This window comes from Bactrocera oleae, chromosome 2 (genome assembly GCF_042242935.1).
Source record: "Bactrocera oleae isolate idBacOlea1 chromosome 2, idBacOlea1, whole genome shotgun sequence".
In the NCBI taxonomy this organism is placed as follows: domain Eukaryota; kingdom Metazoa; phylum Arthropoda; class Insecta; order Diptera; family Tephritidae; genus Bactrocera; species Bactrocera oleae.
The window spans coordinates 20,023,976-20,043,214 of NC_091536.1; the positions used below are offsets into that span (position 1 = coordinate 20,023,976).

The following is a 19,239-nucleotide window of genomic DNA, read 5'->3' on the forward strand; positions in this document are numbered from 1 at the left end:
TAAAATTTTTATATGAAGAGTGACAATATTATAGCAAAAAGAGCACGCAGTAAAACAGTATGCATTCAGTTTGGTATATTAGTGGCAAAATCATTGAGAACAAGTTTTTGGGTAATTTCTTTACTTCTTTCCTATATAAATTAAACTATAGATTTTGATCAATTTCACCTATTTATTTAATGAACTCATCAAATAGGCACTGTGTCATTAAATGAACGCTGTCAAAACATCAAATTAAAACAATCGCACAGAAGCAAACCAAAACTAGTCGCATGAGCAACATTTCAAAGCGCAGATAAATAGAAAACCGTAGCGGTATGCAAGCAATCAGCAGGGTTATTTAATTGAAAACAGTACATACAAGCAACTCAAGTCAATTCAAGTGAGTGAGTGTGAGTGTATGTGTGTGCGGGCGTGTCAACTGACAGTATGTCCATCAGTCACTGCATGCAACGGACAACTTAACGCTCAGCTCATTTCGCTTCAATGATTTCGAATTCTGTTAAAATCAGTTAAATTGCCTGTCCATCTGCTGCTTTGTGCTGCTGCACCTAATAACCAACACACATATATATATATTTAAACGATTTTTTGCGCTAGTTAGCTGTCAAAAAAAGCTTTGCGCACACACACAGAAACACAGTTAGAATCACTTGACAGCCGCGCGTTAATTGCATGCCACACTGAGACGACAACAACTTTAAATCCAAATTGATACAACATATCTGCACACATGTATAACTCTTCGACTGACCGTTCGCGTGTGTGTGTGACTCCGCTTGATGTGTTCAGGCGCTCATATGCGTTCACAAGTATGCGCCGACGCGTGGGTCGTCCACAAAATGTACGGTAAATGTGTTTTTGGGCTGCCTCCACCCAGGCAAAATCGAACTGGAGCAAAAAGCGCTGTCACAATAAAAATAACAAATCAACAAGATGACAGCAATTAATGCATAATTTTATGTTTGACGTCGTCTGGCGGGCGTAGCGAAATATATCAATAATAAACACACATATACACACATTTAATGAGCATTCGATGCGCTACATTTCAATACTGCAATTAAATACTTTAATAAGACAGTTGACGATTTGATATGTGTGCTTGTAAGTGTTGCAATTTGTGTAGGTGTGTGCGTGTGTGTGCTTCCAGCAGATGGACGTGTCATTATGATATTATATGTTTTTAAAATGTTGTCATTTAATAACATTTCACACTGTTGTTAACGCTCACTTGGCTATTGTACATATACATATATTATTATTATCATCTTTCTAAGTAATTTTCGATATTTTAAACACTAGACAAAAATATATGTAAAGCAGACATCTAATATAGATTTCTAAAGTCGATTTTGTAAAAGTTAAAGCTAACTGTGGAATGAAATAACCCTAACTTTCGGGTTAATAAGTCAAAGTTAGGGTTAAAAATAATACTTTGCTCGAGTTGTATGATGGACAGCATCTGTGTGATTGTAAAAACAGGACAGAGCAACGTCGCAATGAAGTCTTAATAAATTTAAATATTTTTTTAATGGATTGTTCGATGTAATATCCTGTTAGTTTAACATATATACATATAAGTGAAATGCAAAAAAACTGTGTGGCAATTTTAAGGGAATTTTTAATTTTTAGTTTAATTGTTAAAAGGTCTAATGTAGATATCAAAGTGAAAAAGTTTGAAAAAATTTTTTTCGCATAAGGTTATCATCTGCTAACACTTTCGTTGCAAATTATTTAATAAAATTAATAAAATATTAAAAAACGCGTATCAAACTAGAAATTATTTAAAAATATTGCTTCTGTGGAAAAATAATTGTTAAATAGGGTTGCCAACTGCTTAAATTTTCGTCGCAAATTATTTAATAAAATAAATTAAATACTACAAAGGGTAAAACTAAAAAAATTGAAGAAATACTGATTTTTTTAATATTGCTAAAGAAGGTTGCCACCTTTATTAAATAAATTTTGTATGCAAGCCTTTTATTGAAATAAGTAAAATACTAAAACTGAAAGCTGTGTAAAAAAATATTTCTGTTGGAGAAATATTTGAGAAGAGTTGCCATACTTTTGAGAAATGAAATTTCAGCAAATTTAAAAAAAAAAACGAAACAAAACGTAAACTTCGGTTGTACCGAAGCTATAATACCCTACACAATTATAAAAGGCTTATTTCAAGAACTGAATTCCAATCGTCAGTTTGTACGACGGTTATATGCTATCGTGATACGATCTAAACAATACCTTCGAAAATTGCGTTAGATAACAACTCGTTCCAAATTTAATGAAGATATCGAGTCAAATGAAAAAGTTTTCCATACAAGTGTATGATTCCGATCATTCAGTTTATATGGCAGCTATATGCCATAGTGTTCCGATATAAACAGTTCGGACAAATAAGCACACTAATTCGCGTTTATGCAGACAGACTGACAGACAGACAGGACATGGTTAAATCGACTATGCTCGTCGCACTGATCATTTATACATATATATTTTATAGGGTCGCCGACGTTTTCTTCTGGGTTTTACAAACTTCCTTGCAAACTTAATATACAAGTACCATGTTCAGGGTATAATAATGAAGAATATTGACAACAAATTAAGTGTTTTTCAACTTTTTATTCGCAAAGAAACATTTCTTAAGGGATTAGTATCTTTTCACAAACTATTGGGCAATGCTTGTCGTTAATTTTCGACTACCCACAAACTCGTTCTTAGCATTGTTCAAAAAGAGTTTTTAACTGCATTTTCAAAGAGAAATAAGCAATTACTGAAATCAACACAAAAACATTACTCTGAGTTCGCTTTATTTTCTTGACGACTCACAAAATGAATAATAATCTACTGAAGTTTTTATTATATATTATATACTTATTCTAAACTGTAGACCATTCTAATAGTATCATCATTAAAATTACACTTTTTGGGTTATTAACTGTTTTTATGCTCTGAACAAAGTGTGTGAAACGCGCTTATTTAGCTGTCAGGTATAATATGAAAGAAAACTATATTTATGTGAAATATGAATTACATGAAGACTTAACTCTTTTATAAGCAAAGTTTTGATTTATCTCTCTTGAATTTTGATTTCGGTTTTCAATGCAAAAAATGACTCGTCGCACACATGGAACGTACTCAATATTTTTATGCTGGCCTGTTGCCATTTAAGCGTAGAAAAATTGATGATGACACATTTAAAGCCATTTAAAATAAAAATAATCGAATAATCAAAACAAAAGCCGCTTAAAACAAAACGCAACCAAGACAATGGACCGATAGAAATGCGAACAAAGGCACAATAATAGCGCCAAGAGGGTAAATATGATCTGAATGAGTTCTTTGTCTGCATAGACAAAAAATCAAAGGAGATATTTTATGGTAATCATGGCTAAGATGTAACTATGTACTATATTTCATAGAAGTAAAATAAAAATGCAATAATACTGCTTAAAGGTAGCGATGTATGTTTGTATCTGTAAGATTATATATCGAGTTTCACCGGCTTGGACATTTGAAACCTCGCTGAGTTCTTCGCTTGCAGCATTATCAAAACAAAAGGGAAATCTTTAACGGTAATTGAGGAGCGTTGCATCAAATAGCAAGTACAAATAATTATAAAAGAGTATGGAAACGAAAAGATAGGCGGAGTATATACATCTGTTTCTAAAAAAATTTAAGGTAATCATAACTACTTAAAGTTGCGGTTTTTTTTATATAAAAAAGCTTCTAATAAATCTTTAACGTTATACAATACTATCCTAAAGACCGTATTGTATAATATAATATAATATTTAGTTGTAGTCAAGCAGTACTGCAAACAATAACATAATATATTATTAGTCCTGGAGTGGCTTAGTAATATAAAAAAAACGATTTCGTTCATCTATTATGGATTTCTGAATACAGAAATATAGAGAAATATTAAATATTAAATATTACAGTGAGTACCCACACCATCGAGAAATTCAGCGGTAGACAAAATAATGAGAAGAGACAGGCATGCCGACAGTGGCTTGTAACTTTCTGGTTGGGAAATATTTCGTCAACCGTACACCCTAAATAGGTTTAAATAGATAATCAGCCTCCTATAGATAAATAATAAGACTACAACCGTTTTATTTAGAAAAGTTTAGCTGTTTATATTTTAGTATTTTTAGGAGTATTATTTTAAAATGCCGTATTCTATTTTAACATCGCTCATTTACCCATAATGATCTTGTGACTTCTAATATCTTGAAAAGTCGCTCAATCAACCATATTCAATAAACAAAAAAAAATAGAATCCAATGTAACAGTTTAAAAAATGAAATACGAACGCTAGTGGGCATTTTAATTTAAGCTCTGATTAATGCAAAATGGAAAAAATAACTCAGTTTCCTTTATTGTTGCGCAAATTGCGCCGACTTAATGCACTTGCGTGCTTACGGGCAGGAAATATTAATTAAGTACTGATTGAGTTTGCAATTGTAGATGGCCGAATGTATGGTATGAGCAGTGGTCAGTAGGCATTCTTACAGAAGTGTATGTTTGTCCAAAAGTTTTGATAAATATTGCAAATATTGCAAGAGTTTTCAATTAACATTTCATTAAGTATGCACTTTACCGCCTCATGCCATAATTTTTAAGTTGTATTAAGAAACCTTATAATTTTGGAAATTATACGAGATTTTACTAACAGACTAATCAATAAACGCAAAAACAAATTTTTTTATTGAAATGCCACGCGCAATTAACGGAATAGATAAATGAAAGTAAATATCGGTTTCGGTTCGAAGAAATCTGTTGTGAAGTGCTGGTTTAAGTTAACTAAGTCATAAAATATTTTGCCATATTCGAAAGCAAGTGTTTTTTTACTAAAGTTCCAAAAAACAAAAATCGAAAATTTTGCTAATTATACGTGACCTTTCAAAAAATAGTTGCGATCCATAACTTTTCCAACCCCTATAAACCGACTGTGTGAACATATTATACTAAGAGGCACACCTAGTAAGACAGCCTAAGAAAAAGTTGATTTTTAAGAATTAAAAAACAAAACGACTGTATTGCTTGATTTGAAATTTTCAGTGTTTAGAGACATTTTTGAAATAAAATTTAATATTTTTTGAAATTATAAAAGATATCTGACGGCGCTAAAACAAAGGTTCTGCACTGCTATGACTTCGGTCTTCTATGTGGTTGAAAGCTAAAAATAAAAAAAATTCTCGTTAACCTAGAAGCTATTGTCCGTACTATGACTTACGATAAAAAAAAAAATCAAAATTTAATAAAACGGCGGCGTTTTAAAAAAAGTTTGAATTTTACCCCAAATTTTTAATAAAAAAAACCCAATTTGCGAAAAATGTGGTTTGGGGAAAAACGCGTTTGAAAATAAACTAGTGAACCAGATTGAGCTGCGCGGCTACCCTTAAAATGACTGTAACACAGAAACTATTTAAAATATTGATTTGAAATTTTAGTATGTTATTTTAAAAGATATAACCTAAGGAAATATGAATATAGGAAATAATATAAAAATCATTTTTTTTTTTTATTTCTAAATTTCTAACTAGGTGTGGCCGAAGGGCAGAAAGGGCCTACACTCTCCTCCGAGTTTCATATACTTAGTACAATGTCATCTGTTTGAACGGCGGTCATTCTTCATTGGTTGTACTCTGAACAAGGTATACGTATATTACGTTTGCCACGATGTTTATAACACTCAGAAGGAAACGTAGGTAACCCTATATAGCGATAGAGTTAACCACGTCCGTCGATGTTTTCGTCTAGCGAACTAATACCTCAGCATTTGAGATATCGTTCTGAAATTTTGCACACACCTTTTTCTCCTCCAAGAAGTTTCTAATTTGTCGATACCGATATTGAATGCCATATAAACTAACCTTAAACTGTATAAAAATCATATATTTGAATGAACAAATTTTTTATTTGAAAACATATCCTCACAAAATTGAATTATTATCTAAGGCAATACTAAAATCTCAGAAAATTTTGTTTAGAACGCATCACTAAAACATAATATAATATACATTATCAAACCAAGTTAAAAAATCGTGTTTCCTTATTAAAACCCTAAGTCGACTTGAATATTACTTATATCACACTACATGGCTAGAAAGAGCTGGGTAAACGTTTTTCAGTAGATGTAAGCCATTATCCGGTTACGTTTTCCGGATTAGTTATGCGTACAGTTGCTGTAAGAAATGCACATGTGAAGGTACCTTCGGTGTAGTTTAAGATTACGTTTTTTCTTGTTTTTTGCTTTCCCAGCCAAGGTTTGCAAATGATCGTGCAAATCAATTAATATGGTAAAATAACCACTCTCTAAAGCATGCATATAGCACAAATAACTGATGATTAAATTTGTTATAAAAATAATCGATTATATTTTTCAATATTTTATGTCAATGCAGTTGCAGAATGAGAAATATTAACATACAAAAAATAAAAAAATAATATCGCAATAAAAAAAGAATGCTACAGTTTAGACTTTAATTAAAACTGTGCTCAGTGGAGCATGACAGAAAATTATAATCTCTATTAAACAGTGGCAAGCACAAGTAACGTACATATGTATATATCGTAACGAAATCAAAATATTCTCAAGCAGTATAAAAGCGTTTATGTACACAAGAAAACAAAAACAACATTTTCATTCAGCAATTTACTTCATTCACATATATTTTTGTATTGAATTTCATTTGCAGCCGCCGTGAAAAAAAAGCGACAAGGAGTGAGTATTACTTATACACGCCACCTGTTGCAACACTTTTGTTGAAGTCGTTGATGCCGACGCTGCTGATTGCAACAGGTAGTTAGACGCATTATTGAATTACCATGCTGCGCAATGCGCACACACACGACCACACAAATGCCAGCTGAAATCTGCAGCGTGCAATAAGGCACCCACGCACCGCCGAGGCAACGCACATAAAATTGCTAGAATTCAAAAAAACAAAAAAAAAAAGAAGGAAAAAAGTTAAGTATACGCCATGGCAGCCACACGCAGGTTTTGTGCGTTGAGCGCTTGTTTGTAGTGTTTTGTTGTTTTTGCGATTGCTATCATGAAATCCAGCTGCCACATTTGTTGTTTGATATTTTGCCAAATGCAAAGTGCAACAAAGTGGAAAAAACGCTTGCATGCGCATTTTCACATTTTCCCACTCAAAGTGGCGGCTGCGCAGCGTTGGCGTTGTCGGCGGCTTGAAGCGGCAATGCATGCGTGCGGCCGACAAGTGTAGCATGCCAGCAAATGTGTGTGTGTGCGTATGCATGCTCGTATGTTTGTTGGTGTTTGCAATAATATGCGAGATGGTAATGCAACACCGTTAACTCTTTCGAAAAGTTTTCTTTGCGCTTCATATTTATTTTATTGTAATGCTGCTCGCCTCATGAATGAATGAAATATAAATGCTGCAATAACAACAAAAACAAATGCAAATAAGAAAAAAACTATTACTGCAACTCACACTGTACTCACTTGCATCATTTTGCGCCTGCTGACTCCAATTTCATTAAAGACAAATACAACAAAAGTTAAATGTGCGCATACAAAAGCAACAAAAGTGTGAAATATTAATTTACGCTATATGCCGCATTCATTCATTTATATGTTCATTATTCACTTCATTCATTTATTCATTCATGGTTCACCTGAGTGCCTTCCTGCGTGCCTGCATGTCTTCCTTTGTGGGTAGTTGTTATGGTTATTCATTGGGTTTTGTTTTTGTTTTTGTTGTGTTTTTGTTTTGCTATGCGTGTTAATACTTATTTTTGTTGTAAGTGGTTTCACGTTAAAAATAGCGCAACGATGACAGGAATTTGTAATACTATTTCTTGCCAATCACTCAATCAAAACGTCACTTAGACACCTAGCCCAGCTGGCAGTGCCGCAGCGCCAACAATAGCAACAACACATTTTATACAAAAACAGCTGTAGCTATTGTTGTTGTAAAAATAATACCTGCCAATGCAAAATATAGCAGACACGTAAAGCAACAAAAACAAAAACAAAAACAAAATAATTACAATAAAACAAGTGAAAAAAGAAGTGCAATAAAAAAGCTGTAATGGAAACGTCAGAATTTCTGCTCTAATTATAAAGCGGTATGTCTTACAGTCGGCTGCTTAACGGCAAAGCCCGCCGAAGCCACATTTCTTGCGCACTACACGTCGCTGCCGCTGAGGCAAGAGTCTAACAGTAAACGCTGCGTTTCACAGTGGCGCATATTTGGTGGTAAGCGCTTAAGATGCGGACAGAATTTCGCTAATACTTCGAATAATTTCAATTTCGAAGTAGTTTTCTAGTCTTTTGTTGATGGACAAAATTCAAGAAATGCATTTAATTGCGTCAAAACGGGCTTTTGATATATAAAGTGCATGTTTTGAACTTGATCGTTTACTCCCAATACATGCTCATTTGTAGAACTTAAAAATTGGCAGCAATAAAATATTAATACATTTTTTTGATTTTAAGCTAAATGTACCCACTGTCCATAGCTAGCTAGTTTTTTGTCATGCAATATACATGTGCATATTATTAATATCTTTAGATTCACATATGCACACAACTGCATGTTGTTGCTTTTACTGCATTCTGTTGATGTGTTGTAAGTCATATGCCAGCGAGAAACAAATATGCATATCCATCCATAGCATATAAGCGCTTGGCTGCATATCAGTTTACAATTATATGCGTATATATTTAATATAGCTCAGCACTTAAGCACTAAAGTTGGCTGAACTCTCTTTGCTGCGCCTTATCTCTCATTTACCTCAACGCTGTGTTAGCTTAAAGCCAAATATTACTATTTTTTTAGGTTTTTTTATGCATTTTTATGTCTTTCAGTTTCAATTTCGTTAGCCTATTTTCAAGCTTTTTGCATTCTTGCAACATCTTACACGGAATACTTAAGATAGTTAAGCATACGGGATATAAATATTTTATGTTGCAAAATTTTTTATGAAATTAATTTCTTATTGAACTGGCACACACACACACACACACATGCGCATATTATAACTTGCGCGGCATATTAATTGGCGCATCGTCAATTTGTTTTTGTTATTTTCTGATAATTATATGTATGTTCAGTTGTTGCACCGCTCACTGCTTCGATTAAAGCTAATAAATAACAATTTTCAGCATTTCGCCGCGTTGTGAGGTTTGAGTAATGGTGTTAGTGTAATCAATTAGTAATATCGAATCTCTTTTAATTGTAATTTGAATGAAATCGAAATGCTTGTGCGCAAGCTACTGAAGAAGTCGTCATTGGCAGCGCATTAAGATTGCGTTCGTGCGTTGTTTGGCAATACTTTGAAGCGATTGCCACAAAAAAGAATTATATTATTATAAATACGAAACGAAAACAAATTATCAAGAAACATAGAGCCCATAGTTTTGCTCCTATAAAATAAACCTTTTGCAGATTTCCATTACATTAAACTACTACGAAAGCTTTTCAACAATAAGTCTTAAAAAATCGAAACCAGTGAACTCTAGATAAAGTGCTACAAGGAATATTATACAGGTTGGTTGAAAAGTGTCAGCGCTCGAAATGAAAAAATACATGTGTATGGTACGAAATATATTTTTTTATTCAATATAATCTCCCTTAACTTAATGTTCATAAATTTCCTGAAGAATGACTTGTAACTTTTCATGTTTTCTCACGACAGATAGAATCAAATATAGTGCAGAAACACAAAAATTAAATATATATGTATATAGTCAGAAAATTGAATATTTTGTTTTTACTTGTTACTCGGAGTTTCCAATTAATATTTAATTTTTCAATAGAGTTAAGCATTTACGAGATATTCATTGTCAAACAATAATGAATATTATATTTATACATATATATATATATATATACCGTTAATCTCTTTTAAACGGAGGACTTTCTCATTACAATTAAGCGCTCATACTTGGAGATATTTTCTTGGAGCTGTCTAAGAACTTATTTTTTACAGTTCTTAGCGACGAGTGTCTATAGAATAAGATCAGTTTTTGTTAGCGACCTAAAAAAAAATAAACTCAAATACTGAAGTTAACTCTTTCTAACTCTGAATATTGAATTTATGCACTATATCATTTGCTGTTGTGTTTTTTTTTTTTGAGCAGTTCAAATTAGTGAGAATTGTAAATTATTTAAAACGTAATGTTGCCACCTTTTCATACAATAAATGAATAAATACATCTCTAAGCGTTGTAAAATTCAAATCACACAATTAACTTTTATTTATGGCAGTTATTAATACTAAATGAATTAAAGCTTTTAACCACTAAAATAAAATAAAAAAAAGCATAAAGCTATTTTCTGTGAGTGAAAAGTGTAAGCTAAAACGATCTGCTACCAGACCACGTAAGCATGCTTTACTACATGCCACACAGCGTCGTTACACTTGCTAACGCTGAGCTTGTGGCGCACGCGCGCACTTTCGCTGCCCCTTTTATAAATATTTTGCTTCGCGACTATTGTTGTTATTATTGCCGCTATAACGGTGTGTCAAACATTGGTAATTATTATAATTGCTTAATTAATGCCTACAACAACAATAAGAACAAACCAAAAAAAACGGCGGCAACCGGACGATCAGCGACAGCGCTGCAATATTAACGCCTTTGGCTATTAGAAGATAAAGCTACTAAAACGCTCAACATTTGCCACAAAAGTACCGTGGCAGTGGTAAAGCAATCGGCACAAAATCACAAAAGCAGGTGCGCATAATTTGCCACATTTTATTGTGTGCATAATTACGGCTTATCGACCACGGTGCGCGGCGCCCGTTGCGGTGGCTGGTACGTGTTGTGTTTTATGGTGGTAAAAAATCTTAGAAGTCGTAGAAATAAAAACGTATGGTTTTATTTTATAGTTACTGCTAATTTTTGCAGTTACTCTCATGTTTGGTTTTTTTTTTTTATATTTTGTGTCAATTTCTATATACAAAAATGTGCTGCTTCGCCTGAAAATCAACGTCGTCTTAATTGAAGAAGGAGGAAAGTTTTTTTTTTTGCAAATCAAACACATAAAAAATATCGCAAATTTTTTGGTGTTTAGTATTTGAATACGGATTTTGAGAAAAATTACAATAGTTTAACGTGGTTAAACAAGGTTTCTCAAGCGGTGAGTTGACAGTCAGTCTCTTTGTGTCTAGATCTGATACGCATACTAAAAGTGCGACTCCTAAATTGATGGTTTAATATTGACGTGTAGCACTAAAAAGTATTCAGTTATTTATTTATCATAAGGCGTTCAGCATTTATGGTAGTTTTTTCTATATCTTCAGATAAAAAAGGTATACCAATTACATCAGACATTAACTTTTATATAACTATTTCTTATATGTTTTATATAAATTTAACTATAATTCAAGAAAATCAAATGTGCAGGAATGGGAATAAAAATTATGGCGTATGCGGCGGAATGGTTTGCTTAGTTCAAAGTTTGATCTACAAAAAAAAAAGCGAACCGGGATATTAAACTTTACTTCAGATAAGAGAAAAGACGACTTGTGTATGGAGGTAGTCTTAACCCACAAATGCTCTAGTTCTAAATGTAACAAGTTTTTTTTAACATACTCTTACTTTTCAGAATGTATTTGGTAACTAAGATTCCATACTACAGAGCCATGTTCCAATATAGGCTTAACTAAAGTTGTAAAAAGAGTTTAATTAATAAACGGATGTATAAATTCTTTAGATCAGCGTTTAACAAAACTAGGAAAATTTTTTGAATCCTAAATCATGGTATCAATATGAAGACAAAAATTAAGCTTACAACAGAGTTAAAAACTTGCTTTGATCTATAGATCTAAAAAGAAAGGTGCACAGATCTACGGGAGCACATCGTCTAACATTTTTTAGATTTAGTGGAAAATCATTTGTATTACAGCAGAACACATTTTTCAAGTCTGTTTGAAACAGAAACCTTTCATTTATGATTTAAAAAGCTTCACATATTACAATTTTTGAGTATTATATCACAGAAGAGATATCGTTGATAAATAACGAGAACAGAATCACCTGAAGATACATTAATTGAATTTGAAAGAGTGTCATTAAATATCACTCGTTGTATTCTATTATAAAGCTAAGAAAACACCAATTGAAGAAATCTTGACTGAAAGGATAAGATCAAGCTTATATACGACACATGTACTTTATCGAAAGCTTTGCTAAAGTCAGTGTATATAACATCCGTCACTTATGTCCCCTCAAATCCAGTGATACATGGATCACAAATTTAAGTAAATTTGTTAGAGTATTTTTCACTTTACGAAATCTATGCTGATTATTTTAAATAAAACGTCTTCTTCAAAGTAGGTTGAAGTATTCGGACAGAGCACGTGCTGATAGGGGAACATTTTGGGCGAATTAGTACAGAGGTTTGACTTCCGAAATAAGGTAAATAGGTTTGAAATAATGTGATTGTCATATGACATTATAGATTTATTTTTCATAGCGGGCTGAAATTTGAAATGCTGAGTTTGGAGTTAGCAATATCATAAAACAATTTGGATTACGTCCAATATTATTTTTTACCTCATTTATGTAAATATTATAAAATATTTTTCCCAATGTATGCTATATATGAAAGTTAAACACATCTGTTTAGTTTGACAGCTGATTTCACAGTTAATCCAGTTTGAAACTCTTTCACTTAAAAATGGTAACCTATATGTTATTCTTTTTTTACACTTATTAAAATAAGAGGGAAAGAGTTTTTGGAACTGTGCGTAGGGATCGGAAAATATGCAATGGACACTGGAAAGGCGCTTAATATATGCAATATAAAAAACTTTTAGAGCATTCAGTGTTAGATATCTATAAGAAATAAGAGGAAATAATATTTAGACATAAATACCTGTTACTTCAGTTACGATTCGGGCGCTGGAATGAGTTACAAAACGTAAATTATTATTTTTTGTAATCTAATATTGTATTTTATAAAAAATAAAAACTATATATATGGTATAAATGCAAGCGTATTTATTGCTAACTTAATACGTAATATCATAAATCTTGCCAGCTACAATTATTTTTAAAAAGTTAACGGACAAAAAGCTAGCACTCCCAAAAAGAGACTTAACTAGGAAGTATGGCAAAGATTTCTGCACACAGTGATATTTCTGCTTAATTTACTGCCTTTAATAACTGCAATTTTTTTCTCGCATGCCTTTCGATTTCAACACCAGAAATCGAAATCAATAAACCAACAGAAATGTCTCAAATAGTTGAGATAGTCTTGTGCGGCAAAGAAAATTTGATTGCAATCGCTCAATCGCTTGTTAGATAATTTGCGAAAAAAGATCGTAGAGAATCGTAAAAAAAGCGCAAACACAATCGCTGTGAAATACACACAAGTGAAATGACACAATTGTACACACAAATAGAACAAAAAAAAAAAAAAACGAACTGTGACAAGACAAAATATATAGGCGCACATGCTTTTATGTGCTTCATAAACTGACAGCAGCGCTTTGGGTGCGCCACAGTGGGCGTGTGGCAAGTAGCAGGCGCACAACCCGCGGCAAATATTTGCTCTACATATGCTGACAAGAGTGCTGTGGCATGCTGATATATAAATTTGTACGTCTATATATATACATATATGTATATAAGTAATAATACATAAATCTTTCTAGGCTTAGACATACATATAAGCAAGGAAGGGAGCGCTCTAATATTATAACTTCTTTAGTCGCGCATTTTTAGCCTACAACACGAATGCCTAAAATACGCTAGAAATGTCAGTTTCAACGCCGTTTAGTTTGTGCAACATTTTCTGAAGAAAAAATATTAGGATTAGGTCCTCAGACTCACGCACTGTAAAACGAATAATGGTGTGGCTATATACACATTCATGTCCAACAAATGAATTTTCACTGCTCAATTTAAAAAATTTTGATGGCTATCGGGAATATATATGCAAAGACAGCTTGTTTTTTTGGCGCGTTGTGTAGAGTTTATGCCAAAATTTGGCTAAAAGTTCATTAAAGAATATGTCATATATGAAAAAAAAAATAAATAAAAATTTACAATAGTCACAAAAATCTCTCAACAAACTAACCAAGCAATCAATGAAATAGTTTTGAGGTTGCGTTCAGTAGTGCCAGCTACTGTAAAAATTATTACAAATAAATCACGCTGATTGCGAGTTATTTTTTTTATTGTAATATTAAAAAATGCTGCCTTCGTTTTCGCTACTGACGCTTCACTTTGCTTAGCTTTGCGAGTTTGTAGCCTATGAAACATTGAATCGATAATTCTACTTAATCTAAGGTGCATTTGTAAATAATTTTAACAGCATTATGTATACACACATAAACACACATATATATATACAAATGTAGCTGACAGCGAAGCGACAAAAATGCTGTTCGCTACTAAAGATGGCGATCCAGCAGCTAGAATAGTGCTTCTCTCCAGCTGGGAGGCAGGCAAGCGTGGTGGCACGTAAACTTACGGTACAGGGGGTACTGACGGCCAATCAGGTAATAAATAAGATTAATGTCGCATTCTTGCTGACATGTTAAAAGGCCATTTAGAAAACATTAATTTAGCGATTAATCTGATGGCAACATTTGACATTTTACATTAATTTGGGCATGTTGCTGATTTTTGAATTCTCTCTGCCAACTGAGCTCTACATTGTATTAATTTAGTGGTATATGCTGTTCGTTTGATTTTTTCACACTCAGCTACAATTGTGTTGGCACGAATTCAAGATTATGCGTTGCTGATAGAGTCTTGATTTGAATTTTTGTCTTATAGACTATATTCTGTGCATATATAAATGTTTTTTTTAAGTTGCTGATAGGAAGCACTTATTCAAAATTTGTTTTAAAGTATGGTATATTTAAACAAAATATAATGTACATTATGTGGGGTAGGTCAAAAAAAAATGAATATTTTTTTTCGCTTGGCACTCTGAAAAATAGGTTGTAAAGCACCTCTAAGAAAATGACTCCATGTATGTGCTCTTAATTGTAACGGGAAGTTCCCACAACTTACAGTTTTCTATTATTTTTGCTTATTATCAGTTAGTAAAAATCCATCTGCCAACTACTTGAAAATATATCTCGTCTCGTATCTTTACTGCTCTACAAAAATGGTCTGGTATTTATTTTTTTCCTCTTTTAATTTTTGGTTGTTTTCATTGATATTTGACGATGGATATTATATAGGCGATTTTTGTAGAGTAGTTATTTTCGTACAAAACTGTGAATTTTGCAATTTAAAATGAGTTTTTTTCATTGAGTTACAAAATTTATTAGAAAAAAAATTGCTTAAAATAATTGAACTGCAACAAAAGATATTAATTTTTAAACCGTTAGGTTTAAGAAAAAATCGTAAGAAAACATTTTCTAGAGCTTTAAATTTGCTATAAAATTTATGAACCGAAAAAACTTTTCAAGTAGTTGGAAGCGAGATATAAATGTCACATCAAAAAAATATATAACTGTAAGGCGGAGAACCATAATAATAATAATATAAGAATTTAATATTCCTAGGTCTTTAAAGTGCTAAATATGCACAAAAATCAGGAAAAATTTAGTTATGTCCTCGGAAATAAAATTCGGCAGGTGAGAGAAGAAAATTATATTTAAACGATTAAAAAACCAAATTTATGAAAAAACGCAGGGACTGCTAAAATAAATGCATTTTGCATTTGCCATATTCCATTAGTAACTCGAACAGGCGAAACGTGAATTTATGAATCGTGTGTATACAGTGAAGATTTGTAAAATAGCCAATATCCATTATGTTCCATTCAATAACAAGACGGTGAATTAACTTAAGAACACATATCATATTTGGGGTCAGTAAAAAAATTGATCACTTTCGTCTGTTAATTTCAGGCGCTTGCTTTCAATAAGTTATGTCATTCTTCTACTTAGGATCTCTTAGCTTTTTTTTGTTGCTATATTTCGATCTCTCGAAATCATACTCATAACTCGTTAACGTTGAATTTAAGTCCATAGCTCAGTAGGCAGTCATATCTATGCAACTCAGTATGGCATAAATGTAAGCTACATATTTTACAGCCTAATTCAAAGTGTGCCTATATGACAACTATACTGTCCTATACAAAATCGTGCAATGTTTTTAATATACAAAATTTTATTCTTTGCTTTACTAATTAAAAGCTTGAACATTTATTAAGCCAAAAGAGACGACTTAGAACTACTAAATTGCTCTATTTGTCATCAAGAACCACACCGGAGATATGCAGAGAAGCACGCCTTAAAGTCTATTAAAATGCTAAAGGGTAATTTAAAGAAAAAACTAACGTCGACCTGATTTATAAAAAAATCACCTTACCGCTACACAAATCAACACCTCAATGCAGCCACCTTTCATCTAAGTTGAACATCGTAAATTGTAAAAGATCAGCTAGCAACGCTATTAAGCTAACTAAAGCAATAAACAAATTATAATTATGGAAATTGGTGTAATTTTATTATGCACGAGCTTATGTCTGTTTCAAGGAAGATGTTAAAAGCAGTAAAAGGGTGTGCCGATGGAACAGCATGGAATAATGTATTGTTTTTTATAACCCACTTCAACATTTATTACCGCAAAAACAGCGCTTTTGTTGTAAGCGGTCAGAAAAGTACAACATTAGTAGGGGCAATAGATGTTTATCATTTTGAAAGTAAGTCTAATTTATGTGCGCGACACGTGTAAGTAATTATACCACTTAATTGAATTAAGAAAATTAATAAATTTTCCAATGATTTTTAATGTTTTTTTTTTGGCTTTATGATAGCGGAAATACCAAATAAAATTTGTTGTACTTATGGTGATTACCTAAATATGCTTATGACGCAGCTTGAATTGAATTCGAATTAAGTGCTAAATAATACATGTTGCATATTTTAGGTATGATTGAATTAAAATAGAAATATATAGCATATTAAAGAGAGTATACACATACGCTGGTAATATATATGTACATATGTAAATTTAAAGAATAGTTATGCCAGTTCCAGATGGAAATATCATCTGCCCAACCCAATTATATTTTTAAACCAATTGCAGAGCTACAATATATTCATGTTCAACAATAAATTTGAGTCACCGCAAATTGCAGCAAATAGTTCACACTCAAACCGCCACAACTACTTATGATCACACTTATCACAGAAACCCCAATAACACTTAGCATAATGTTTTAACATTAATTAGCGGCCACTTAACACCAAGCGCGGTGTCCATAATCAATTTGCCTGCACGGCCAGCCACCTCTTCACTTTCCGACCGACCACTGCGTATACGCAACCCGTTTGGACAACCCGACTCACTTACCTCACAGCGCAGCACAAGGCACATGCGTTAAAATTTTGGTGCGTAAATGGCAAACTAGTCGCTGTCATCAAATTATTACGCATTTGAAGAGCGTGTTTGCGTGAAAAGTGAACTTGAATTTGTGCAGCGTGCAACAGCAACTACAACAGCAACAAAAAGTGCAACGGCACGCATTGGCATACAGCCTAAACTAGATTCGCCAACAGGCCACGCAGCTAGACGATGCTGCAATGAGCACCGCAAAGGCGCCGCCACCTGCCGAACTGGCTGATCAACCGCAACCAACGCCAGACAGACGCACCAAATATATAACTGCGCATGCATGCGTGTGTGTGTGTGTGCTTCTAACAATGTTCGGCAAGCCTGTAATGCGTTCAACTCACACTAATTCGCATGCCTGTGTGCGTATGTGGCAGTTGTTAGGTTAATATTTTTTGCGCACGTCTGGCAGCACGTCTGCCTTGCCAATTCTGGAGCATCGTAACCGGAGTAAGACTACATGTAATTTCACTTAAATTGCATTACGTTGTCATCGCGCCAATTTAATGACTTCATTGCGTCGGCTAAAAATGGGAAGCAAAAAGAGTGAAAATACAACAACAAAATTGCGTCTAAAACGCGCCAAGCGTGTGCGCATGCGCAACTCTAACAACTTGTGCACTGTCGCATGCCTGGTAGCCGCCGCATGGCCATAGCGCCGAAAGGCAAGCGCTCAAGTAACTGGAATAATGCATTTGTGTCATCGCTTTGCGCATTTACACGCATTTTTCACAAGTGCGCATGTTGGATGGATCGGACCACTTTTTAGCGGCTAACAAATATTTTCTGCTGCATACGCATACGCATATGCAGATAATAGTTACCATTTTCAGTTAATTTTTTGCGCTCTCCTTTTGCCACTTATCTTGCTTGTTAACTTCTATTTATTAGTCAATTTACGCAATTACGCAATACTTGACTGTTGTTATTGTTGTGCTGACGTTATGAAGACCAATAGCACTACAACTTAAACAAGTCGACCGCAACCTGTTGTCGCTGCCGCCGGTCAGTGTGTTCGAATACGTGAAGTGCATGCGTATAAATATTTTTTATAGCAACAACAACTTTTGTGCGCAACCTAGTTTGCTTATCAATTTATTGCGCTCGCTTCTCTCAATGTCAGCAACAACAATGCCTACAACAATTGCGTCGTATTGCAAAAACAATTGTCACAACACTTGATATTTAGCTGCGTTTGATCTAATTATGCCTTTACCGCCAGCGTCACTACACACCGAGTAGTGCGGGGGTAGTTGGTTAAACGCATGTGACGATGACAGCGTTGGGAACAACAGGTGTGCACGCAAGTATTCGTGCACATGTAAATTTATTCTTGAATTTTATTTGCTAAATACATATACATATGTATATCTCTATAATTCTCAAGTGACCCTGGAGGACATTAAGAGAACGAAATAATGCTCTCGTTTAATTATCACTATAAAGGGTAGAATGATGCTATGTGTTTGAAAGTTTTTAGATGTTTATTTTTAGTTTTAATAACATTTTATTTGACTCACGTTAGCTATTTTTAAGGGATGCCACCTGTATAAAATTTTTATTCAATTAAATTGACAAATATTTTTAAAAGGAACAAGTTTAAGTAGCTTTTCTTATAGATATATATTAGTGCAGAGTTGCCACCAGCTTAAAGTTTAAATTTAATACATTTTATTATATAAATTATATGCATATTACAATTCGGCAGACAAAAATTACAGGGTTAAGTGTGATTTTCGCTTTGATTTTAGAGAAAGGTTGCCATCTTTTAAAGAAAATGTTATTAAACCAAATTAATTATATAAAATTATCTTTCACTTTGAATCGGTATTAAATTAGCCTTTACATAGCTTCAAATAACTACAATACATATGCATTTATTGTAA

General features: G+C 33.2%; 1 protein-coding gene across 1 annotated transcript in view; it reads right to left on the minus strand.

Annotated features, from left to right (window-relative positions):
- Positions 1–12,893, minus strand: part of LOC106622497 (box A-binding factor) — a 138,536-nt gene extending 125,643 nt beyond the window's left edge. The window contains exon 1 of the mRNA XM_070110886.1: positions 12,867–12,893. The gene's annotated coding sequence lies outside the window, so the exon portion shown is untranslated. The remainder of the gene's footprint in view (positions 1–12,866) is intronic.
- Between the last annotated feature and the right edge of the window lie 6,346 nt (positions 12,894–19,239).